General features: G+C 38.3%; 1 long non-coding RNA gene across 1 annotated transcript in view; it reads right to left on the bottom strand.

The window, feature by feature from the left end:
* Positions 1–956: 956 nt before the first annotated feature.
* Positions 957–8,188, bottom strand: part of LOC138568954 (uncharacterized) — a 29,066-nt gene continuing 21,834 nt past the window's right edge. Inside the window, exon 3 of the long non-coding RNA XR_011303024.1 lies at positions 957–2,650. This is a non-coding gene — a long non-coding RNA (uncharacterized lncRNA). The remainder of the gene's footprint in view (positions 2,651–8,188) is intronic.

Genomic DNA, 8,188 nt, shown 5'->3' with positions numbered 1-8,188 from the left:
TTTAAGCATTCTTTTTTTCGTGTCATTTGCTGGTAGGGTTGTCTCAATGGTTACCTTACTGTCCATGGTTGTCTGGTTATTGGCACTTCAATAGGTATTGCTCTTCTGATGGGCACTGGGCAGAGCCCTAATGTGGCTCTCTGCTGGTTTATTTGCTCATCATACGTCACATATCTTGGTGTGAACGTTCCTGGTACTTCAAAATGGGTGGCTGGAGTGCAGGCTATATTTGGGACCTCCTATACATTAGGATGGTGTAAGGCCTGTAGGGTATTTTGTGTAGATTTGGGGCCTACCAGTATTTTCTTACCACCAAGAATAAAAGTAATTTAGCAACAATCACTCCTTGCATTCAGATTGGGTTTGGTATTAAAGTGATATCGTGGCTATGCATTATTTCAGTACACAGATACATTTAGTTGGCATGCATTTCGTTGTGGTATGGTGATGAGCATAATTTCTTTGTTTTATTTGTGGCCCCAACATACAAAACCCCTTTCTTTTGTTTAGACTGTTCTTGTGATCTCTAGAGGCCTCAGGCTTCTACATTATTCAAGAACACCACCTTTTCATATGGAATGCCACTTATGGCTGTTATCACTGATTTATCTACACCAGTGAGCTATGCTTCTATAAAGTATTCAAAATAACATGTGGTATAATCACTAATTTATTTACATTAGTGAAACTATTTCCAGAGGCCTCTCTTTCTGCTGACTCATATACGTCCAGCAAACTATTTCATTATGTTCCACTCAGAAATCACACACACATATATATACACTGAGTTGAACCACGCACACAGCTATTTATAATTGCTCATAACATTACTTTATCTGCATAGAAACTTGGCACTTTAAGCATCATTCCCTCTATGGCATAATATTTTCATTTAGACACCAAATGAAACAGAAACAAGAATACTCTTAGGCAGACTGTGTGTTATCACAATTTCATTTTAAAATGATACATTACCATTCGTGAGACAATCCTCTCTGAAATAAAAACATGAGAAAGACAAAATGCAAGAACACTACGAATTTCATTTCATATTTGCACAAGAGAAAAATTACATCATTTGTTTTGCCTTCAGCTGGCAACATTAAAATGTGTCATTTAAACACAGTGAAAAGCTATCGCTACGCTGCCTATCTAAAATAGGTCTCATGCACATACCGCACCCTCACTTTTATACAAGATAATTACCAGCAAATTGTAGCTGTTCAGCACGCGAACTCCCCAGACTGGTCGCTTTCTTTAAATGGCTCAATGCTTTCCTTCAAAGCACCCCAGCGAGGACGTGCAGTTCTGATCTGCAGTCTCTCAAGCCGGTGCTTATTGACTGGAATCTCCAGCCTGGGAAAGTCAGCAATAGACTGGGACGACACCTCTCAATCAGGAAACCCCATAGAAACTCCAGCCAAGTCTTCACCGGAACTGTGCAAAATGTCCTCTGCCTTTCTTTCTCCCCGAGATGCACCAAGAGACCTCTGTTACAGCCCTTCATGTGACGTGCATCCAATAAAAATCTATCATGTCATACCCCCCTTCTTCAAACAATAGCTCACTTTTCAGTAAGAATATGTATCCACTAATTTCCTGCTTATTTGAGTTTTGCTTCTTTAGCAAGGACTGTGAAAAGCACAGAGAAAGAGAAATCAAAAAAAGATTCTGAATGTCCGTTAAAAATGACTTTCAGCCTGTCTTTTCCACCTCATTTTGCACTGGAGAACACATTATGATGTTATTTGATTAGAATCATGTTAGTACTGTTAATTATATTAGTTCATTAATCCTCTAATGTGTCTCCTGCAACAGAGGCATTTCAGGTGAGAGAAAAAATGATGTGCTTTTGACTGAGTAGCCTGTCTTCATTTACATATCCATATGTTACACCGGCAGCACATGGCTTGCTGTACCGTATTATAGCAATACATTGATCTCACGCAGTGGTGCTGCACCCAAAAACACGCTATATATTGATCCCATGTAGTGGCGCTGCACTCCAAAAACATGCTAAATAATCCTACATATCTCCTCCTTTTTTCTGAGAATTTTGACCATGGTCCAAGCCACAATTGGAAGAAATCCAACTTGCCCCCTTTCTTCTTTTAACATGTTGCAATCCAACAAAATCAATACTCATATGTGAAGAAATGAAACTGAAAAGTCACTGTTCAATCATCATAATGTCAAAATTCATCTTTGAGTCCATCAGTTCTTATAACATATTTTACATTTCTCTTCCCAATGGAAGTGTCCATAGTCCAGTGTTTTAACTTTACACTTGAAGTTAATCACAAAACAATGAAATATAACAAATAGTTAAAATAAATAATTAACATAACAGATTAAAATAATTAATTAAAATAATAAATACGTGGAACTCCATACTCCGGGACACCTGTCTGCCTCTGATATGTCCCGACCGGCGATGTCACATCATTTGGTTCATTCGGGTGCTCTTCCATCTTGGCACTCTTGGATCCTTTTTCCATAGAAGTCATCTTTTCTTTGGCATTCCGGTTATTTTGTCTTCACCTCCACCCGGAGGCAGGCATCATTTGATCTTCTTCCAGGGGACTCCAAGACTCCATCGTCTCCCGTGTCCTCTGGTCGTGTGTCCTCCAAGTACAAATATGTTAATATTCTAAATCAAATAGAAAAGAAACAAATTAAGTATATATCACAATACTAACTTCACCCTTTTGCCAAAAATAAAACATGCTTTGTAAAACAATTCGCCCTTTTTCCTCTTGCTTTCTGAAATTAAGCACAGGTTAAAGACAGACCAAACATACATAAAACAACATTCAATATATAATACATTTTCATTTTTGCACACCAATTCCATACATTTTAGCTTCCATTTTTTATATATATATATTTACATATATTACAGTGTTTATGTGCCATTATCATAATCAACCATCTTTATTTAACTTCTCTGCCACTACTATTGACTAGACCCATTCACTTTACCTTTTTATGTTCAAGGGACTTTATCTGCTTCTACACGCTCAAGTTGTTTAATCTCATGTTTAGGGTGACATGGTTTAATTTGGTTCACGTGAACAAACTGTTCTGTTGCTTTTTCACCTTCAGTCTTCAAAATTATATAGACCACAGGAAAGACCTTATCTATAATTCGATATGGCCCCTGCCAGGCTGCTAGAAATTTGGAATTTTTCTGTTTACCTTTTCCAAAATGAAATTTATACACCTGATCGCCCACACAATATTCCTTTACTGATGTCTTTTTATCATAATATGACTTTGAACTGTCAGCAGCTCTTTCTAAATTTTTCTGTACAAAAGCAAATGCAACTTGTAAATGCTTCCTCAGTGTATCAATGTATTCATGAACTGTGGATGCGCTCACAGGTGTTTGCTCATGTGTCCTGTATAGCAGGTGTTGTGGTAACACCATTTTCCTACCTGTTAAAACTTCATGAGGGCTAATACCTGTTGCTTTGGCAGGAGTTGATCTGATTGCCATCAGAACCAAAGGTAAGCGTAAATCCCAGCTGGAACCTGCTTCTGCCACAAATTTCTTTAAAATGTCCACAACAGACCTATTGCTGCGTTCAATTCCACCTGAAGAAGCCGCGCGATATGCGATATGTAGCTTTCTCTTAACACCCAGTATTTGCCATACCTTACTCATTAGAGCACTTGTAAAATGACTTCCTCTGTCTGATTCTATTCTTTGTGGCAACCCAAACCTTGAAAACACATGTTTCACCAGCAATGTGGCTGCTGTTTGTGCACTACAATCTGGTGCAGGAATACACTCAATCCACTTCGACATCAAATACACCACACTTAAAATATAACGGTTCCTCCTGCTCGACCTCTGTACAGGCCCTACATAGTCTATTTGCAAATTTGACCATGGAAGAGTTAGGCCTTTTTTCATTAATGGAGCTCTATGCATTGGTGAAGCAGGTTTAAATTGGGCACATACTAGACATCCTCTAGTATATAATTCCACATCTTGGGACATATGTGGCCAATAAGCATAATCTTTTAGTATTTCCATTGTTTTCTGTGAGCCTCTGTGGCCTGCAGTTATAGCATCATGCGCATGGTGTAGCATTAACCCTCTGAATGAAAGGGGTACCACCCACTGTATTTGTCCTGTTATGGACTCTCTAATCATGAGTCCATCTTGTAGTCTTATTCGTTTTTTATTCTTTAATAGCACCCTCAACTCTTCTTTTCCCATACAATCATTTTCTGTTAAAGGGTTTTGTTCAGGATCTATCAAATTATTATAATAGATTCCCAAAATTCGATCATCCTTTTGTGCCTCAATCAGATCTTGGTCTGGTGTATCATAACTCCACTGTACCACTGGTTGATCTGTCTCCTTTGGTGCTTTAGAATGTGTTACTGCATCAATTTGTATTTCACCCAGTAAATGTTCAATAGGTAGCAATTCTCCCATCACAGCCCCAATTTTAGCCAGGTGATCTGCCTTATCATTTCCCTCTTTATCCTCTCCTGGAGTTTTCAAATGACCACGAATTTTCCTCCAGTATATTGTTAAATCATTTTCTGACACCAATTTGTTTATGGCTTGTATCATTTTTCCATGTTTAAGTGGCTTTTTATTGTATGTAATCATGCCTCTCGCTTTCCAGCCAGGTAAATATTCCACAAAGCTATTTCGTGCGTAATCAGAATCAGTCACCAGGACAATTTCACTGAATTTATTATCAACTGCAGTAGCAATTGCTTTATAAATGGCTGACACTTCCGCTACCTGACTGCTCCTAGCAGCAATTCTCATCCCTATACTCGGTATACCTTCACACTTCAACCAGACATTCCCTATTCCTGACACTAATTGTTTATCACTGTCATTTTCAATGTGAAAGGCACAACCATCAACATATACAGTTGCCATGTCCTTGCATGTTTTTTCATCAAAAGCTTTGTGTGGTGATTGTTCAAATTCCTGCAAATTAGGTTCCATTTCTATTTCATTTGATACTGGTTCAGCTGCACAGTCATGTAAGTCTGCTAAGCCTTTAGCAATTGGGCTTCTTTTATTTTGGCCATATCTTACTTCTACAGGAAAGCCTTGTAATGCCAGCGTCCATGATGTGATTCTGGATTGCGCTAGATTACCTGATCTAATTCTTTTAATCTCTAAAAACTGCAAAGGTTGATGATTTGTCTCAATAATCACCTTTTATCCCTGAACAATGGAGCGGAAATGTTGTAGCGCCCACACAGTGGTTAATAGGGCCTTTTCACATTCATTTAATTTAATTTCAACTTGGGAAAATGCCTTACTTGCATATGCAATGGTTTTGTGATTCAAATCATGTGTTTGTGATAACACTGCTGACATACAATGTTCAGAGAAACCTATTTCTATAAAGAAATCCCTGTCCTTTATGGGATATGCTAAACATGGTGCCTTTACAAGACATTCCTTTAATTTAGCCACTGCCTCAGACTGCTCTTTTTCCCATTTCCAAGGTGTATTCAGTTTAAGCAGTTTAGTCAATGGTTGAGTGATTTCAGCATAATTTTCGATGAACTTTCTGTTATAGCCTGTCATTCCTAAAAAACTTTTTACCCCTTTCACATTTTTAGGATCTTTTAGTTTCTGTATGGCCTCTATTTTCTTCTTTTGTGGATTTAGTCCATGTTCAGTCACTTCATGGCCTAGAAAATTCACCTTTTTCTTGCACCATTGTGCTTTTTGTAAAGATACTTTGGCGCCTGCTTTCTGCAATTGGCCAAGAACATGTCTTATTTCATCAAAATGGCTTTTCAAGCTATCATTTTTTATCAGAACATCATCCACATAAACTATGGTTCCTCTTTCTGCTGCATCAGGGATAGCCTTCCTCAAAAATATGCCAAATTCACTCCCACTATTGATGTACTCGAATGGAGTTCTAACCCATGCGTATTGAGTCTTATCAAATGAAAAGGAAAATACATTCTGTATCTCCTCTGCCAATGGCACACACCAATATATCCAGAGGTGAGATCTAATGTGGTGAACACTTTTGAACCATGTACCTGAGCTAATCCCTGATCAATGAATGGCAGTGGCCATCTGGATACTGGGACTCTTTTATTTAACTCTCTCAAATCTGCACACAGTCGCCATTGACCGTTTGGTTTTAACACACCTAAAATAGGTGTATTGGATGTGCTATGAATGGGCCTGATGATTTCCCGCGACTCCAAATTTTTAATAATCTCTGCCAATGATTCTAAACATGCCAGCGGTAGTGTATACTGACGTACAAATACTGGGCTTCTGCTACACCCTTCCGGAAGTGTGGCCACATGTAAATTAGTTAGCCCACAATCATAAGCATCTTTTGCAAATACATCTTTAAACTCCATAAATATCTTCCTCAATTCATTCCTATCCTCCTCGTTGTCACATGCATCCGCTAACAAAATCTGCTCCTCTGCCATTTTGGGGAATTCTGGAAAATGTTCTGGCATGGGAATCTTGGTGCTTTCCTCTAATTGTGTGGCTGTGTCTCTTTGTAAAGCTGCCACATTTAAATGTTTTGGCATATCAGCTTCCACTTCAATGGGCTGATTTTCTATTTCATTTTCATCTAAGTTAAATGTTATGCAATCCTCTTGATGACACAACACTGTCTCGCTTGAATCATAAGGGTACACAGAATTAATTTTAAATATCCCTTTGGGCTGAGAGTCCAGGTATTCTGGCAATTCACCCTTAGCATCTACATACTTTTCAGGTATATTTCCAATCACCATGTTATTTAGATCTGCTGTGTCATGTGATTTTTGTATGGCCATTCCTACTGGGGAGTTTTCCTCTAAATGAATATTCTGATAACCTTTATTATTCACCATAATTTTTACAGACCCATCACCCACATCTACCAATGGAATGTATTCATAATCCAGGCCTTGCTGTTTTATGGATTCATTCATACACACAAATGCATCAGAATCTTTCATCTGCTGTCCATTTTTGCATTTCAGTGTTATTGCAAACTGCTTTGTGAATGCAGGGATAACAGTATCTTTCCTCATCTGTAATTCAATTGCATAAGGGACCAGCTGTGCGCAATGATAAGCCCTTCTTTTGTCTTCAGATTCAGGTGCCGGCCCACATATGCGTGACCATATCTTTTGATTAAGGAAATCTAGCACCATACACATTCTGTGCATGATGTCATTGCCCATGTAAAAGTCATTTTGTGTTCCACACACTATCCAAACATTACGGTAAATTGTTTTTTGTCTAATGCTAATTTTCAGCATGCATCTACCTGCAATTCGGTTTTCAAAGTCTGGACCATCCAAACCAGAGACATACTGGTTTTTAATCCTAAATTTCGGGATCTCCTCCCTTTCCGTTATTTTTTGCAACAATTTCTCATTAATGAAGCTCCTTTCCTGTTCAAGCGCTAAAGTGGCTTTCATTGTTTTAGAATAGTCATTTTTCCCAACATGAACCCATGGTTGTTCAGCTTCCATGTGTATTTCAACAAGAGTGGTAATGTGTTTTTCTGAACCTGCTCTAGGAGCAGTATTCTGTTTGTATATCTTCTCTTTTAAATAAAAACGTAAGGTGTGCTCATCTATGGCAGTTTGCCATTCTTTCCTTGGGTCTAAGTAGATTTGTACTGGTAATTTTTTATTCTGCATCTTGTCTTGACACATTAATATAACAGTGACGCTAGATATGCAACTCTTCTGGAGATACACCTCCACGGCATCATTTGTTTTTGCAACGGTGTGACATTCATTTATATTGCTGTTTTGTGATTTTAGTTTCTTAGGTCTCAATGTTTTTTTTGGTTAAGGACCACAGTACTCCATTCACCCCATCTATGAGCGGAGATAATCTTTTCAGGCAATCTGTTCCCATTAGAAATGGAATATCACAAATGGATGTGACCAATACCTCCTGTTTCATTCTGTGTTTACCTATCTTTAAGTCAACCTCGGTGGCGCCTATAATAGGCACCTCCTCCCCGTTAAAATTATGCACTGGACCTTGATTTTCCTTTACTGTGATCTGATTCTGCGGGGATCTCCATTCATTGATACTCTTTATTAATTCTTTAGACATAATTGTGGCCTGTGCGTCAGTGTCAATCATTGCAAATGTATGGCATTTTTCTTCCACAATGATGGGAGCATAATACCTGTCTTCAACTTCCTC

The sequence above is a fragment of the Ambystoma mexicanum genome, chromosome 2q (genome assembly GCF_040938575.1).
Source record: "Ambystoma mexicanum isolate Mex_15411 chromosome 2q, UKY_AmexF1_1, whole genome shotgun sequence".
Lineage (NCBI taxonomy): Eukaryota > Metazoa > Chordata > Amphibia > Caudata > Ambystomatidae > Ambystoma > Ambystoma mexicanum.
This window is presented reverse-complemented; position numbering and strand designations above follow the sequence as displayed.